General features: G+C 45.4%; 1 protein-coding gene across 5 annotated transcripts in view; it reads left to right on the top strand.

Moving 5' to 3' along the window:
- Positions 1-561: 561 nt before the first annotated feature.
- The window catches only part of UBE2F (ubiquitin conjugating enzyme E2 F (putative)), a 497,889-nt gene continuing 479,818 nt past the window's right edge, over positions 562-18,632 (top strand). Inside the window, exon 1 of one of the 5 annotated variants that reach the window (XM_073633595.1) lies at positions 562-747. The gene's annotated coding sequence lies outside the window, so the exon portion shown is untranslated. Of the gene's footprint in view, positions 758-18,632 lie in introns of all 5 variants that reach the window. The other 4 variants (XM_073633594.1, XM_073633593.1, XM_073633591.1 and 1 more) reach the window with 4 other exon arrangements.

Raw genomic sequence — 18,632 nt, 5'->3', positions numbered from 1 at the left:
CCACTAAGGCAGTCTATACTCCTGTATGACCAACAGGGGTCTGGCTCCTACTAAGGCAGTCTATACCCCTGTATGACCAGCAGCGGTCTGGCTCCTACTAAGGCAGTCTATACCCCGGTATGACCAGCAGGGGTCGGGCTCCTACTAAGGCAGTCTATACTCCTGTATGACCAGCAGGGGTCGGGCTCCTACTAAGGCAGTCTATACTCCAGTATGACCAGCAGAGGTCGGGCTCCTACTAAGGCAGTCTATACTCCTGTATGACCAGCAGGGGTCGGGCTCCTACTAAGGCAGTCTATACTCCTGTATGACCAGCAGGGGTCGGGCTCCTACTAAGGCAGTCTATAGTCCTGTATGACCAGCAGGGGTCGGGCTCCAACTTAGGCAGTCTATACCCCTGTATGACCAGCAGGGGTCAGGCTCCTACTGAGGCATCCTATACCCTTGTATGACCAGCAGGGGTCGGGCTCCTACTAAAGCTGTCTATACCCTTATATGACCAGCAGGGGTCGGGCTGCTATATGTTCATTTGCCACATGCAATATGGCCGTTTCTGCGTGCTGTTGCCTGACGACCTTCCGTGCGCTGGTACGCCGGGCCGCTGAGCACTGTGGGAAAGAAGATGGCGTCCATGCAGCACTAGTGAGCAGCGGACCGGCTTCCCGGAGATTGTAGCTGGTTGTGTTGGGATAGGGAAGTGTGACATTGCCGGGAGGTGTGACCCGGAGCTGGGAGCCGCCGAGGCAGGTGACAGAGTGTGCGTAGAATGTGAGGAGAGCGCACAGCTCCCAGTGTTCAGCTGTTGTGTATGGGAGAATCCGGGGAGGTGGAGGAGCTGTACATGGAATGTTCTCCTCTCCTGTGTGTGGCCTGTCTATACACCTCTCCATACCCCCCTCCCTCCTGTCCCTATGGGGACCACATCTGTCTGTCCCTAATTTTATAGAATGGTGATCATTAATAATAATGTATGACCCTATTCATGTGTGTGATTATTTGTGGGACACACATAGGGCTGCCAAGTAGCCGATGAGGCTTTTTGCTGCGTTCTGGTTCGCACGGGTTTTGGGTTTTTGTGTGTGTGGCAAAACGCACATTTCTTTCCTGTGTTTGGAATGCTGAGAACGATTGATGGCACTGCAAGCGTACCGCACATTCCGGGAACACGCAGAACGTGACGATGTGAATGGATCTTTAGGGCTTTTTCATATGCCTCACGCTGTAAGACGCATTTTTAAGCGGCACTAAACCCATCAGTTTAAAGCGGTAGTAAACCGCAGGTAGTTACAAAAAAAAAATTCCATGCAAGGCAGTGTTATAATGTGCTAGTATGCATCGCATTCTAGCACATTATGAGAAACTTACCTTAGAAGGAAGCCCTTCAGTGCCGCACTGTCACTGCTGACATCTTCCCCCGGTCTTCTTTCCGGGTTTGTGGCTACATGAGTGGCTGGAGCACGATGACGCCACTCCCGCACATGCGCCACACTTTACAGCAGAGGCTCTGAAGGTCCCTCATTGTAAGGGCTCATGTACACTTGCTAAGGCTTTGGACAGGCTTTGTTAAAGCTCTCTAAACGCCAGTCAAAGCTCCTGTCACTAAATAAAATGGTTAGCTTACAGTCCTGTTCACACCTTGCTTTTGGCTTTGCTTCAAAAATTATACCCCATGAAACTTCAGTGGTGCTGCAAAGCATCTTCAAAACCTCCATAGAAGTCTATGGCAAAGCTCGCTCGAAGCCCCAAGCAAAAGCAAGGTGTAAACAGGACTGTAAGCTAACCACTTTATTTAGTTACAGGACCTTTGACTGGCGTTCAGAGAGCTTTAACAAAGCGTGTCTGAAGCCTTCTTTTGAAGTAAGTGTAAACTAGTCCTAAGCCGGACCTTCATAGCGTATGCGCCGGTGATGTCATCGGCTGCATGCATGCTGACTATCTCCTAAACCAGTGTTTTTCAATAATGGGCTCAGGCGTATTCACAGCTCCACATGCCCGAGCCCGCCAGGAGGCTTACACTGCACATCGCTAATCACAGGCAGTGCGACATTTCCCGATGCGCGGCTGCACAGATCAGGAAACGTCTCGCTGCCTGTGATTAGCGATGCGCAGTGTAAGCTTCCTGGCAGGCTCGGGCATGTGGAGCTGTGAATACGCCTGAGCCCATCCTTCTCAATTCCAGTCCTCAAAGCGCATCAACAGGTCATGTTTTCAGGCTCTCCATTATTTTGCACAAGTGATTTAATCAGTTTCACTACCTTAGTAATTACCCCAGCCGTTTCGTCTGAGGGAAATCCTGAAAACATGACCCGTTGGTGCGTCCTCAGGACTGGAATTGAGAAACCCTGTCCTAAATTGTGCAAGTTTAGGAGATATTCAGAATAAGCCTTATTTATAGGCTTACCTGTAGGTACAAGTGATGTAACAGAGCTTACTACCACCAATTTAAAGTGGAAGTAAACCCTCCTATCGTTTTCAGCCAAGGAAGCTGCCATCTTAGCCTTAGTTTATTCTTCAACTGCCATTGTACTGCACATGTGATCAGTTATGACACCAGCAATTGGATGGTTTGACAGTTTGGACAGCAGCACAATGCAAATGTGACAGTTACATCCCTGGCATGTAGGGAATGTAACTGTTTTCAGAAACAATTAAATCAATGGGATTACTTCCACTTTAGGGCCTCATTCCCAACATACGTGCGTAAAACCTGCTCAGATTTCACTTGTAGAGACACAAGATTACATGTTTCAGTGAGTTTTTATGAACGTTGACATTTCTCATGTGCTTCAGTTATGTGCCACAATGTTGGTGTGGTGTCAGAGAAGCTCCAGTGTGGGCAAAAAAAAAAAAAATACAAATACTGTAGCTGCTGACTTTTAATATAAGGACACTTAACTGTCCAGGGATCTCATGATGTTGGACCTCGAGCCGATTCTTTCGTCGGCTTTGGATTCAGGCGCTGGCATGTTCACAAAGGGAAACCAGCAGTGAAGCCTTCCTATTTGCGAGTTGTGCTGCACTTTCTGAATGGTCCCGCCTTATTCTGGGACCTGTGTGTCCCAGAAGGCGACCGGAAATACTTGGAGATCGCCGTGGCGATCTTACCCGGAGGTGGGAGTGGGTATCATAACCAGGTATCGCTCCCCCCCCCCAAAAGTGCCAAATGTGGCAGTGGAAGGGGGGGGGGGGTGTTAGGTGGAGCACCGCATTAAGTGCAGAAAGCTGCATACATGTTGCAGATTCCTGCACAGAAATATCTGTACATGAGACCAGTGTTGTGATGTGAACAGGGCACATAGAGAACAATTATTTTATTTGAGCCTTTTTCTTTTAACAGCGCTTGCAGTTGTGATATAATATGATAAACAACAAATAGAATTGTCAAAGTGAAATTCAGTCTCTTGCAACGTGCTAAAGTGCTCCAAATAGATAAGTGCTTCATATACAGTCTCTTGCAATGTGCTGAAGTGCTCCAAATAGATAGAAAGTGCTTCATATGAATTGACTGTGCTGTGTGCCACACTCCCCTCTTGTAGCTCCACGCACCAGAAACAATAGACCCTCAGCTTTGCAGTCTGGGGGTCAAACACGCTGTGATCTGGTGTTAGCACATGGAACATTGGCACTCCTCAGTAGGATCTCCAAACATGAAGGATCTTGGGGGTGACCAAAATAACCACCAGGCTCAATATAAACCATAAAAATCTCATAGTGAAGTACTGTTAAAAAAACAATTTTATTGCGCAATCATAAGCGCCACTTACGAGATTGCTGATAAAACAGGCATGAGACAGAGAATGAACACATCCAGGTTCGCCACGGGCTGGCGTGCATTCCACGGAGGGCAGAAATGGCATCAGTGATTTAAAACCAGAAATGCGTCAATGCGTTTGACCCCTCCTCCAGGGCGTCATCAAGGACATCTGTACTTTAGTTTTCATGTGCATTTCAGGCCGGGATGTAAGTTTCCCTGCATCTAATTCGCATAGCAGGAGAATGACCGGCTCTCTATGGAGCCGGTTCACACATCTCCGGTGCAATTTGCACAGGAGCCCTGTGTGTTTTTTGGTCCGTTTCAGGTCCGAATTCAGCCAAAGATTTGGGCTGAAATCAGACCTGAAACTGTGAGTGGAGACGCACTGGACTCCTGCTGGGAGTTGCTACATGTTATTTTGTCAACCCAGCCTCAGCAAGTTTTTATGCACGTTGACATCACTTTTCATGCGCGTCAGTTATGTGCCCTGTTCACACTATTGTTGATGTTGTTTCCAGTGTAGAAAACTGTAGGGCTGAAACAACTAATCGATTATGAAATTAATCAATTACTATTTTCATAATCGATTAGTCGGCCAGTAACATAATGGGGTTTAAAAAAAAAAACTAAAATTAGCTCTTTATAGTACAAAAAGAGCAAATCGCTACTGTAAATATTTCACAGTTCTACAGTAAAAAAATCAATCCCTTACAGTAGTGGTTATCTGCTTTTTTTTTGTACTATAAAGGGGTAATTTTAGTTTTTTTTTTTTTAACCCCATTATGTTACTAAACGTATTAGCAGAAAAAGAAGGAGGGCGCACTAACCTAGTGCATTACCACTATAAAACTTTATTGCAGCATAAAAAACAGCAAAGATTATACTCACAAACGAGCTATCGAAGCCAGCTTTAAAAAGGGCGCAAATGCGCTGTTCTATGGATCGACATACCAGGACCTATTGCCGAGAGAGGCAATTTCGAGAGACTAGCCATTGCCCGTTCAGGCTCTGAAGAAGGGGGTGCTCCCCTGAAACGCGTTAGCCATTGGCCATTTGCACCGGTCTGATTCTCTTGGCAATAGGTCCTGGTATGTCGATCCATAGAACAGCGCATTTGCGCCCTTTTTAAAGCTGGCTTCGATAGCTCGTTTGTGAGTATAATCTTTGCTGTTTTTTATGCTGCAATAAAGTTTTATAGTGGTAATGCACTAGGTTAGTGCGCCCTCCTTCTTTTTCTGTTTTTTCTAGCATGAATACCCATTGTTCAGAGGAGGGCTGCAAGACGCTAGGCAATACCTTGGTATAGGTGGTCGCACCACATGTTCAGTTCCTGGACACCTGAGCGCAGGAGAGATTTGTTTTGTGTTTACTAAACGTATTAGGCCTGGTTCACATCAATGTGTTTTTTGGTGCTTTTTGCAGAAACACACTACAGTTCATTTACATGTTTTCCTATGGGACACGTTTACATTTATGCTTTTTTCAGCCGCTGCGTATTTGGAAAGGGTCAGGGACTTTTTTTTTTTTTTTTTTGCTTTGCTTTTTTGGTTCAATATACTTCAGTGGAGAAGCTGAAGAAAAGCATGTAATGCGTTTTTTCAGCAATTTGTGTTTTTTAATCTGCCCAACAACAAATTGGCCAAAAAAATATTAAAACGCAAAAATCAAAACGCACAACAAAAACGCCAGAAGCGGATCAAAAGCAAACTGCATGGGTGTGTACCGAGCCTTATGCTGGCCACACAGATGAATTTTCAGACGAGCACATTTAGACATAAAAACTTTGTACATTCGCTGAATGAAAGAATGTTTGAAATTTTCACTTGTTTTTTACATTCTGTTATTAAAAGGAATGTGATTTCTGTCTGAAAATTCCTTTGACCAAAAAGTTTTCTGTTATTTCCAAATTTTCCCATCACTGTGGTTGAAAATGAACGTCGATTTGACCCCACTAACGATTAGAAAATCGAACAAACGTTCTTAAAAATACTTTTTTTTTTTTTATTTGAAGGAAGACATTGTTTTTTTAAATAAAAAAATGTGATCTCTGAGTCTGATATTTACCAGATTCACCCTTTATTAGTATATGCAGTATATCTCCTCTAATAGTATATGCAGTAGATCTCCTCTAATAGTATATACAGTAGGGGTGCTGAAATTAATCGTTGCATCGCGATTCTGGTGTCTCCGATGTGCCATCGATGCATAAGGACTGGAAAATAGATTGCCGGGTGACGTCATCCCGACTTGCCCCGCCCCTCCCGGGAGAGCGCTCCGAGCGTATTGTTAAAATTACTTTATTTTAATAAATGCCGTGTTACAATGAATGATGTGCCCCGCTGTATGTGCATTTTAAAAAAAATATAGAACTTCATACCGAATTTCACAGTACAATGCATCCCGCTCATGTGACTGCCTGGCCAAGCCCGTCCCGCCTCTCTCCTCTCACGTCTCCTGAGTCCTGACGTCAGCGGGGAATTTTCAGCCCCGCCCGCTGACTATAGCTATCATATCAGAAGAGAGGCAGGCGGGGCTGAGAATTCCCCGCTGACATCAGGACTCAGGAGACGTGAGAGGAGAGAGGCGGGACGGGCTGGGCCAGGCAGTCACATGAGCGGGATGCGTTGTACTGTGAAATTCGGTATGAAGTTCCATATTTTTTTAAAATGCACATACAGCAGGGCACATCATTCATTGTAACACGGCATTTATTAAAACAAAGTAATTTTAACAACCGTAAGTAGAGTACAAATGTGTTTATACTCTACTTACACCTCACGCTCTGTGCTGACAGGTCCATGGGCTTCCCTTTGCACATTCCGCTGTTAACTCCTAGTGTGCTGGAAGGTGCAAACAGGAATGCCAAGGAACTGTCAGCACCAGTGGTGGCCCGTGCATTGTGGGGGGGTTAGTGAAGTGATGGCTGCATTTTATGGGCACAGGTGGCTGCGTTTGACGGGCACAGTGGCTGCATTAGATGGGGGAGATCCGTATTTTTCAGTTTGTTTGCTCCCCCCAAAAATTTTGAGCACCAGCTGCCACAGAGACAGTACAGGGAACTTCACAGGGCTGTTTGGGAGCTGTGGATTGTAATCCCTCCTGACCTCCCAGCAGCGGTGTGTGTGTGTGAATGTCTGTACCCTGTAGTGCACCAGATTAGTGCAATTTTTTAAGGGAGTGAGGTTATTTTTAATTCAAAGCGGAGTTCCAGTCAATTTTTTTGTTTATTAAAAGTCAGCAGCTACAAAAAAAGTGTATCTTCTGACTTTTTTAATAAAAAGACACTCACTTGTCCCACAATCCAGCAACGTGGCCACCCAAACCCTCCATTCTCTCCCCCGCCTGTCCACGGCGCTGGCAATACTGCTGTGGGCATCCAGCTGTGACAGCTTGCAGCTTCACATCTGGGTGCGCATGTCTCACTGCACTGTCCTGCATAGCCGGCAATCTTTTGGGAACTGTGATGTGTTCCAGAAGTTTGCAGGGTGGAAGGGCCGCCTAGGCGGCCCACGCGGAAGTGGGAGCTCGTCGGTAATCGTGATGCATCGCAGAATCGAATCGACCAGATAATCGTAATCGAATCGTGAGACCAGTGAAGATGCGCATCCCTAATATACAGTATATCTCTTCTAATAGTGTATACAGTATATCTCTTCTAATAGTGTATACAGTATATCTCTTCTAATAGTGTATACAGTATATCTCTTCTAATAGTGTATACAGTATATCTCTTCTAATAGTGTATACAGTATATCTCTTCTAATAGTGTATACAGTATATCTCTTCTAATAGTATATACAGTATATCTCTTCTGTCTGTTGTTCTCAGAGTGGATTAGTGATTTTGCTCCCTAACCATATAGTTGGTTATTTATATTTACCACTGCATAGAGATATTTAAGAATAAATTGCCTTTTTTTAAAACTTTACATATTAACTAAATTATACACCACACTTTTTTTTTTAAGGTTATTAATAGAAACAATAATTTCTAGAAACAATAATCGGCCAACTAATCGATTATGAAAATAATCATTAGTTGCAGCCCTAAAAAACTGCATACACGTTGTAGATTCCTGCACAGAAAAAATCTGCACCACCATGGTAACTACAGATCAAACAGAAGCCAAGATGGCAGAGTCTTTGGCTTAAAAGGATAGGAGGGTTTAGTTCCACTTTGAGGCCCCATTCGCTCCCGTGCAACATGCATAAAGAAAGCTTAACAGATCATTTTGGCATATTACAGTATACCTAAAGGAAAAACTTTTTTTAAAGTTTTGGACAGAGTGGAGATGGATTAGAGCACCTGCTAGGTTTTTATTGATACCTCTGCCCTTGTTAGGGAGATTCACCCTCTCTGTTTATCCTGTTTACCAGTAAAGTGAAAGTAAAAATCCCAAATTGTGGGTTGTCCCCACTAAAGTAATAGAGGGGAAATTTTCCAATGTGGTCACTAGTTCTGGTGATCTGGGGGGCACTTGGGGATTTCCTTAATTGGCGGGATTTCCTCTAACTTCCTCTTTTGGCTATGGGACAGGAAGTGGAGGGATATCGCCACAATGAGGCACAGATGGCAAAGAGAAAAAAATCTAGCAGGCATTCTAACTCTCCTTACGCCTAGTAAACACATTCAGGTTTTTTTTTTTTTTTTTTTTTTTTTCAAACACAGCGGGCTGAACAAAAAAACAGAGAGATCACTGTACTAACTAAGCAATGTTAGTGCATTGATCTCTCCCGCTGTGCCTTTGTGTTCTGACAGGGGGACTCTTCTGCAATAAAGAGCTGCCTGCTCTCAGTCTTTTAAAAATGAAGTTTAGATCTGCTTTAAATATATCTAAAGCCAAAACTTTTTTCTTTCTCGAACATCACGGGACACAGAGCCACAGTAATTACTGATGGGTTATATAGGTATCACTGGTGATTGCACACTGGCACACACTATCAGAAAGTTCAACCCCCTATATAATCCCTCCCCTTGCAGGGATACCTCAGTTTTTACACCAGTGTCTTAGGTGATGGACGTGTAAAGATGTCCTGTGCTGAGCTCCAAAGGGATTATCCTATACTGGGGCAAGCCAGGCGAACCGGATCCATTCAAAGTGTCCTTTCGTGGCCGAATTGGATGGTACCTGGGTTTCGTGTCCGAAGAAACAAGGTTTTACCTGTAACGCTTCCTCTTTTTAGAGAGCTGGACCCCGCATATTAGAAAATTGGTTTTTCTAGCCTAATTTCTAGCTGGGTGCTTTACAGGCCCAGAACTGTGGATCTCCCTATTCGTAGGGGGCCCCAGTCTCTGACGGTTTTTTCAAACGGAGCCCACCGTGAGAGGTGAAGATTGGGTCTGTATAACAGAACCCTGCGGCTGGATAAGGTAAGCGGAGATTCCACAGAATTTTTTTAATTCTAGTAGGTTTTCTCCTTTAAGGTAAATGCATGCTATGCCTATTGTGACCACCGGGGGCTGCCAAGAGCACATACCTTCACATGCTGATGTCGGTCTCAGTGTTCTCACGCTGCCCAGCGTCTCCGGCCGGCTCCAGGTAGGATGGGATGGGGGGATTTCTCCTGTACGACTGCTCCCCCCAGGCTAGGGGGAGGCCACAGGTGTCTGTAAAGCGGTTGTGCACCGCTCGAGCACCACCGCCATTTACAGGCTACAGGCACATCACTACCGGCCTCTCTCCTTCCTCCCCCAGCCTTCCTCCATATTGTTTCCGGAGGGTCGGCCAGCGTGGGAAGTAGGGCTGAAACAACTAATCGATTAATCGACAACTAATCGATTATGAAATTAATCGATTACTATTTTCATAATCGATTAATCGGCCAGTAACATAAAGGGATTAAAAATAATAAAATTAGCTCTTTATAGTACAAAAAGAGCAAATAATCGCTACTGTAAATGTTACTTTGACAGTTCTACAGTTAAAAAATGAACCCCTTACAGTAGCGATTATTTGCTTTTTTTGTACTATAAAGGGCTCATTTTAGTTTTTTTTAACCCCCTTATGTTACTAAACGTCTTAGACCTGGTTCACATGTTTGTGTTTTTTGGTGCTTTTTGCAGAAACGCACTACAGTTCATTTAACATGGTTTTCTATGGGACACGTTCACATCTATGCTTTTTTTCAGCCGCTGCGTATTTGAAAAGGGTCAAGGACTTTTTTTTTTTAACGCAAAACGGTGCTTTTTTGGTTCAATATACTTCAATGGAGAAGCTGCAGATAAGCATATAATGCATTTTTGCAGCAATTTGTATTTTTTAATCTGCCCAACAACAAATTGGCCAAAAAACTATATTTCTCTTTTAATAGTATATACAGTATATCTCTTCTGTCTGTTATTCTCAGAGTGGATTCAATATTTTGCTCCCTAACCATATAGTTGGTTGTTTATATTTACCACTGCATAGAGATATGTAAGAATAAATTGCTTTTTTTTTTTAAACTTTACATATTACCTAAATTATACACCACACTTTTTTTTTAAGGTTATTAACCGATGAATCGATTAATCGAAACAATAATCGACCAACTAATCGATTATGAAAATAATCGTTAGTTGCAGCCCTAGTGGGAAGCGCTAGTTTTTTCAAGATTCGAGGGCGGGGCATCAGCGCAGCGTCCAGCGTGCTCAGACGCCCACACAGGCCAGCTGCAGGCTATTTAAAGCACTCTGTACAGGTGCACACAGCCTTTGGAGAGACACAGAGCTGACTGTTGCATGTAAGGTGGGACACAGGCATTCTCCTAGGCAGCATTTACTAAGGTAACACCAAACTGGGCATTTGGTAGCAGGGCTTTTAGCCGGACTACATCGCTCAGCAGTCAGTGTTCATTTTGTTATACCTCCACCTTGTTGCTTTGCACTATGAGTAGAAGAGGTTCAAACACCCCAAGAACCACAGACTCTAGGGGATCTCGTTCGGGTTCTGAGGACCCCCTTTCTGCAGCATCTCCCGCCCCCCCGAGGGGCCAGGGACGGCTAGCCAGAGGGAGCCATTAGGGTCAGGGGCTATACCTGCCTCTGGCACTTCAGCCCCTGTATACATTACACAGGAGGTTTTTTCCTCACCCATTAGTGGTTTAGAGGAAAGATTAATGGCCGTAAGTACATCTTCACTCCGTGGAAGAAAACGTACTAGGCCTTCCTCTGTTTCCCAAGACCCTCAGGAAGAGGAACTCTGGGATAAAGGAGATGAATCCCTTTCAGAGGATCAGAATGGGACAGATAATTCCTCTTCTGAGGAATCAGGTGGAGAGGGACCCTCTGCGACTTCCCAGGAGGAAAAAGTCTTAGTGCAGATCCTTACTGGATTGGTCCGCTCCACATTTCAGTTGCCCGTATCTGAATCAGTTAAAGAACCCTCCTCTTCTTTGGGGTCACTGTAGCCTCCTCAAACAGCACATGCTTTTCCTGTTCATAATTTACTTGAAAAGCTCATTTATTCTGAGTGGGATCACCCAGATAAACGTTTTTTTTCTGCCGAAAAAGTTTTCAACACTTTATCCGATGGAAGAAAAGTTTATAAAAATGTGGGGAATACCGGCCATTGATGCCATTTCCTCCGTAAATAATAGTCTGACTTGTCCTGTAGACAATGCTCAGATGCTCAGGGATCCTGTAGATAAAAAGATGGAATGCCTATTGAAGGATGTTTTCTCCTTGGCAGGTTCAGTGGCTCAACCTGCAGTTGCAGCGATTGGAGTCTGTCAATACTTAAGAGACCATGTTAAGCAGGTTATCAAGGTATTACCTGAATAGCAGGCCCAGGGGTTGGCTAACCTTCCTGCGGCCTTATGTTACGTTCTTGACGCCATCAGAGATTCTATCGTGCAAACCTCTCGTCTTTCACTGGGGTTGGTGCATATACGTAGAATCCTATGGTTGAAAAATTGGTCAGTCGAAGCACCATGTAAGAAGCTGCTGGCTGGGTTTCCATTTCGTGGTGCAAGGTTGTTTGGAGAGGACTTGGATAACTATATCAAGAAGATCTCTGGTGGGAAAAGTACTCTCTTACCTGTCAAGAAGAAGAGTAAGCGTCCCTCTTTCAAACGGACTCTTTCCCCGGCGCCAGGGGCTTCAGCCTCCAGGCAGTCTCGACGGCCTCCTCCGTCTGGGTTCAGAAACAAGAGTCAACCCCAGGAACAAAAGAAGTCCTGGGGGAAGAAGCCTACTAGGCAAAACGCTAAGACCTCTTCATGAAGGGGCGCCCCCGCTTGTTTGAGTGGGGGGAAGACTGCGACAGTTCTCAGAGCTCTGGCAGGAGGACTTCCAGGACAGATGGGTAATCTCCACAGTAACCTTAGGGTACAAGTTGGAGTTTCAGGAATTTCCCTCTCCTCGGTTCCTCAGATCAAGTGTCCCCAGAGACCCAGAGAAGAAGCAGTCGCTCCTTCTAGCGTTAGAGCGACTTTTGTTGCAGGAGGTCATTATGATGGTTCCCGCAAAGGACCAGGGATTGGGCTTCTATTCCAACCTTTTTAAGGTCCAAAAACCAAATGGGGATGTCAGACCCATTCTGGATTTAAGGATTCAGTCCTTCCGCATGGAATAAATTCGGACAGTAGTCTCCACCCTGCAGGGAGGAGAATTTCTGGCATCAATAGACATCAGAGATGCATATCTGCATGTGCCCATTTTTCCTGCTCATCAGAAGATTCTGCGCTTTGAGATAGGGGGCGCCATTTCCAGTTTGTGGCTCTGCCTTTTGGGATAGCCACTGCACCTTGAGTGTTCACAAAGGTCTTGGCCCCCTCCTCTGGCCAGATTAAGGGCTCAGGGTATAGCTGTCATAGCATACCTAGACGACCTGCTACTGATAGACCGGTCGGTAGCCTCCTTGAACGGGAACTTGAGAACCACAGTCAAGTATCTGGAACACCTAGGTTGGATCCTCAACCTAGAAAAATCTTTCCTAAAACCAGTAAGAAGACTGGAGTATTTAGGTCTGATCATAGATACAAGCCAGGAGAAAGTATTTCTACCTCAGGCAAAGATCACTGCCTTGAGGGAGCTGATTCTGGCAGTCAGGACCAAGAAGGGTCCTTCTGTTCGCCTTTGTTTGAGGCTGCTAGGGAAGATGGTGTCTTCATTCGAAGCAGTGCCTTATGCTCAGTTTCATTCAAGACTGCTGCAACACAGTATTCTGTCAGCCTGGAACAAGAAGGTTCAGGCATTAGACTTTCTGATGCACCTGTCTCATGCGGTGCGTCAGAGCCTCAATTGGTGGCTCATTCCCGAAAACCTGCAGAAGGGGAAATCCTTTCTGCCGGTTACCTGGACGGTGGTAACAACAGATGCCAGTCTGTCAGGTTGGGGAGCAGTTCTGGAACAGTCTGCGGTTCAGGGGGTATGGTCCAGGACAGAGAGGACCTTACCCATCAACATTCTGGAAATCCGTGCGGTATGTCTAGCCCTAAAGGCCTGGACTATCAGGCTACAGGGTTGCCCGGTCAGGATCCAGTCCGACAAAGCCACAGCAGTGGCCTATGTCAATCATCAGGGAGGCACCAGGAGCCGAGCTGCTCAAAAAGAGGTGAACCAGATCTTAGTCTGGGCAGAGAGGCATGTGCCATGCATATCGGCAGTTTTCATTCCAGGGATAGAGAACTGGCAGGCGGACTATTTAATTTGCCAGAAGTTACTTCCAGGGGAATGGTCTCTACATCCCGACGTCTTTTGGAACATATGCCAAAGATGGGGGGTCCCAGATGTAGATCTCTTTGCATCCCGATTCAACAAAAAGATTTGTGGCAAGAACAAGAGATCCTCTTGCATGCGGGACGGATGCGTTGGTGATTCCGTGGCATCGGTTCTCACTGATTTATGCATTCCCCCCTATTCTGCTACTGCCGCGACTTCTTCGCAGGATCAGGCAGGAAAGGAAGTCAGTACTTCTGGTGGCCCCCGCTTGGCCCAGAAGGACGTGGTATGCGGAAATAGTAAGGATGACGGTGGGTTCCCCGTGGACACTACCGGTATGCCCAGATCTGTTATCTCAAGGTCCAGTGTTCCATCCTGCCTTACAAACGCTAAATTTGACGGTTTGGCTATTGAGACCCACGTTCTGAAGAGTCGTGGGCTTTCAGGTTCTGTGATATCTACCTTGATCAATGCAAGGAAGCCAGCTTCCAGAATGATTTATCATAGAGTCTGGAAAGCTTATGTATCCTGGTGTGAATCCAGGGGTTGGCATCCCAGAAAATATGTGATAAGTAGAATTCTTGATTTTCTACAATTGGGTTTAGAGATGAAGCTGGCCTTGAGTACCATCAAGGGCCAGGTCTCGGCCTTATCAGTATTATTTCAAGGGCCACTTGCTTCGCATTCTTTGGTCCGAAAATTTATACAGGGGGTAACACGTCTTAATCCTCCGGTTAAGTCGCCCCTAAACCCCTGGGACTTGAACTTGGTTCTGTCTGTGTTACAGAAACAGCCTTTTGAACCAATAAGTCAGATTCCTTTGATCTTGTTGACAATGAAGTAAATTTTTCTGGTAGCCATTTCTTCTGCTAGAAGAGTATCAGAATTAGCAGCCCTTTCCTGTAAGGAGCCCTATTTGATTGTACACAAGGATAGAGCGGTACTGCGCCCTCATCCTAGTTTTTTACCAAAGGTGGTTTCTGATTTTCATTTAAACCAAGACATTGTTCTGCCTTCCTTTTTTCCAGATCCCTGTTCTCCGGAAGAGAGATCACTACATTCGTTGGATGTAGTAAGAGCAGTCAAGGCCTATCTCGAGGCAACTGCTCAGATTCGCAAAACGGATGTTTTGTTCGTGCTGCCAGAGGGTCCCAAATAGAGTACAGGCAGCGTCAAAAGCAACCATTTCTAAATGGATTCGACAGTTGATTATTCAGGCTTACGGTTTGAAAAGGAAGATTCCTCCGTTTCAGATCAGGGCACATTCCACAAGGGCTATTGGTGCTTCTTGGACAGTGCATCACCGGGCCTCGATAGCTCAGATCTGCAAGGCCGCAACCTGGTCTTCAGTCCATACATTCACCAGATTCTATCAGGTGGATGTGAGAAGGCATGAGGATATCGCCTTTGGGCGTAGTGTGCTGCAGGCAGCGGTACAGGGTCCTCAGGTCTGATTGCACCCTACTTGGTCGTGTTTCCCCCCCCCTCAGATAGCATTGCTCTGGGACATCCCATCATCAATTACTGTGGCTCTGTGTCCCCTGATGTTTGAGAAAGGAAAATAGGATTTTTTAAGACAGCTTACCTGTAAAATCCTTTTCTTTCGATGGACATCATGGGACACAGAGATCCCGCCCCTCTTCTAATACACTATATTGGCTACAAAACTGAGGTATCCCTGCAAGGGGAGGGATTATATAGGGGGTTGAACTTTCTGATAGGGTGTGCCAGCGTCCAATCACCAGTGATACCTATATAACCCATCAGTAATTACTGTGGCTCTGTGTCCCGTGATGTCCAGCGAAAGAAAAGGATTTTACAGGTAAGCTATCTTAAAAAATCCTATTTTTTTTTATTGGGACAGAGTAATGAAGAATTTGTTTGCAGTTGTTTTTTTTTTTCCCCACAACGTCCCATGACGGCACTTCTGAGCCACCGCCCACTTGAGCTGCCATGGTGACTGTGAAAAATGAAATTATTATTGGTAAGAATAATTTGTGTTTTGTGTCTCATTAGGGAGATTTCCCTTCTCTTCCTGTCCTTTAGAATTAGCAGGTAGTTGGAGGTTATCTTTGTCACAGAAGTCGTCTTCACTTAAAGTGGATGTAAACCCAATGTCATACGTTCTAAACTACTGCCATAGGGGTTATCTATAAGGATATACATGCCTCCTGCATGTATCTTTACCTGTCAAATGTCTCCCCTCTGTCTGTTATGAGACCCAAAAAACTGCAGATTCTGTGGGTGGGTCTGTTTGGAGCTTGGTGGGTGGAGTCGTGATGTCAGACTCCCCGCCCACCTCTACACTCCCCTTGTCAATATGCATTTTCTCCTGTGTATTTCTTACACTGAACTTTTGCTATGATCTCTAACATCCAGTGAAAAGACAGGAAAGTAACCACATGAATTCAGCATGCCAAATCATGCTGAGGTGTGGAACAGCCAATCCTTGCAGAGCTGCTGAAGAAAGGAGTGGGGGTGGGAATTAAAAAATAATGAATGTCTTAGGCTAGTCCACGAGCTATGCAAATCACCTGTCACTCACAGCAAGGGGGGAGGATTTGACAAAGTTTTTCTCTGTTGAGTTTTATCTCACTGAACAATAAAATGGGAAATTGTATACTCACCTTTCAGTAATTTTCCTTTCCTGACGCATCCCCATGTCAGCACACACTGGGTTGTGACTCCGCCCCCACAACCTGACAGGATTGGTTAGCTATAAATTTGAAGGAGAGGCACCCCACTTCATTCTCTGTAACTATCATCCTAAAGAAGGGGTGGGATGCTGTGTGCTGCCATGGGGATGCGTCAGGAAAGGAAAATTACGGAAAGGTGAGTATATAATTTTCCGTTTTCCTGACGCATCATGGCAGCACACACTGGGAAATAACTTGCCTGTCGGGTGGGTGCAAATTAAAGTAGTAGTGTTTATTATATAGCTGAAGAATTGGCTCGAACAACGGCTCTTCCAAAATCTACCGTTGATAACTGAGCCAAATCCACTCTATAGTGGGACATGAAAGTATGCCTGGAGGACCAGGTAGCTGCCCTGCAAATTGTCTCGGGAGACACTCTGCATTACGCTGCCCAGGAAGCTGGCACTGCCCTTGTTGAATGAGCCCTGATGCCTCCGGGTACTTGCAGATTCTGAATGTCATAAGCTTTCTTGATTGTCTTGATCAACCAAGATGCGATGGTGCCATCTGGCCATCTTCTCCCCCATTGGGAATCACTAATAGACTTTGGGTCTTCCTGAAAGAGACTGTAGCTGATAGATAATTTCTAATAGTAGTCTTATCATCCAAAGCGTGTGGTTGACCTTGATTATCTGTAAATGATGGAAGATTGATTTCTTGATTGTAATGGAAGGATGATGACACCTTTTGGAGTGAATTTTTCTGAGGGTTTCAGTACCACCCTGTCTGGGTAAAAGACCATGTATGGCTCTGAAATCATTAACGCCTATATTTCTGAAACTCTTTTAGCAGAAGTGATAGCTATAGGAAATGTTAGTTTTAAAGTTACGTTCCATAGTGTGATTGAATCAGCTGGATGTAAAGGAGACTCCGATAGGGTTTTCAGGACTATCGATAAAACCCATGCTGGGAAAGTCGGTCTTCTTGGAGGCCTGATCTTGACACACACACACTTATAAATTGTGTAAGAAGAGGGTGATTGGCCCACTTGACATCCGTCTTAGCTGAAAGACCTGAAACCTGTACTTTGAGTGTACTTGAATTGAGCCCTCTGGATAAACCTGCTTGAAGGAATTCCAAAACTTGCGGCACTTCCGGAGATAAAGGTTCCCAAACATTCTGCTGGGCCATTGACATGAACTTGTCCCATATTCTGTCATAAGTGACATTAGTCGTGTATTTCCTAGCCTGGAGTAATGTTGAAACGAACTCCTGTGAGCAACCTTGCTCTAGGAACCTAATCCTCTCAACATCCAGGCCATCAGATGGAGCTTCTCTGGGGCTGGATGGAGGAACTGACCTTGGTGAAGAAGATCTTGTGTTAATGGAAGAGGTAGTGGGTCCCCCAGACTGAGCTGTAGCAGAGTCGTAAACCAAGGTCTCCTGGGCCAAAAAGGAATGATCACTATCGCTGATGCCGAAGATCTCCTGAGCTTCGATAGGATCCTCGCAATCAAAGGCATTGGAAATATGTACCCCAATTGGAAGTTCCACTGATGGAGAAGGCAGTCCACTCCCTCCGCAGATGGGTATGCTGCTCTCGAAAGGAACCTCTGACACTTTGTGTTTGAGGGTGTTGCTGCCAGATCGATTTCCGGAATTCCCCAAGTTTGGGTCAGGAGATTGAAGACTTGTAGGTTCAGGGACTATTCGTTGTTTGATAAGAACTCCCTGCTCAAACAGTCGGCTAGCAGTTCAGAGCTGCTGGGACATATACTGCTCGCAGATCTAATAGAAATATCTGAGCCCATTCTAGGATGGGACGGACTTCCTCCAACAATGTACAGCTTCCGGTACCTCCTTGTCTCTGTATATACGTTACTGCCACCTTGTTTTCCATCCGGACTAGAACACTCTTCCCCTTCAAGGATGGGCCAAAGGCTAGGAGAGCCTGGAAGGCTGCTCTGAGCTCTAGGACATTCGATACCCGATCCCTTGCTTGGAATTGCCATTGTCCTTGAGCCGCCTGGTTCCAATAATGGGCTCCCCAACCTGACTGGCTGACATCCGAGGTGATCACCTCGGGTTCTGGGTGGACCATTGGTCTGTGTCTCCGTAGATTGTCTGTATGCATCTGCCACCAAATTGACTGCTTCATGGTTCGATGAATGGTGATCAACTGGAGCATTGATGTTCCCCCTCCACTGGGTAAGGAATGAGTATTGCAATGTCCTCATATGCCATTGTGCCCATTGGATCATCGGTAGAGTGGCCGACATTGACCCTAGAATGCTCAGACAGATTCTTACTGGAAGATATCTTGCCGCCATTAGCCTCCTTATCTTCTGTAATAAGGGCCCTATCTTTTCCTGAGGTATGCTGACTCTGTTTTAATAACGTGTCGAGTTCCGCCCCTAAGAAAGTCATATTTTGAGTGGGCTGAAGACTGCTCTTCTTCCAATTAATCAACCACCTGAAACTTTGAAGCGTGTTGATCAGTATATCTCAATGAAGAATCAGTGTTTCCTGACTGTCCGCTAAGAGCAGGATATCGTCTAAACAATGATGGGGCCGCAGGCCTTTCCCTCTTAAGAACGCGA

The sequence above is a fragment of the Aquarana catesbeiana genome, linkage group LG06, assembly GCF_042186555.1.
Source record: "Aquarana catesbeiana isolate 2022-GZ linkage group LG06, ASM4218655v1, whole genome shotgun sequence".
Classification (NCBI taxonomy): domain Eukaryota; kingdom Metazoa; phylum Chordata; class Amphibia; order Anura; family Ranidae; genus Aquarana; species Aquarana catesbeiana.
The sequence above is the reverse complement of the archived record's forward strand: the minus strand, read 5'-3'. Positions and strand labels throughout refer to the sequence as shown.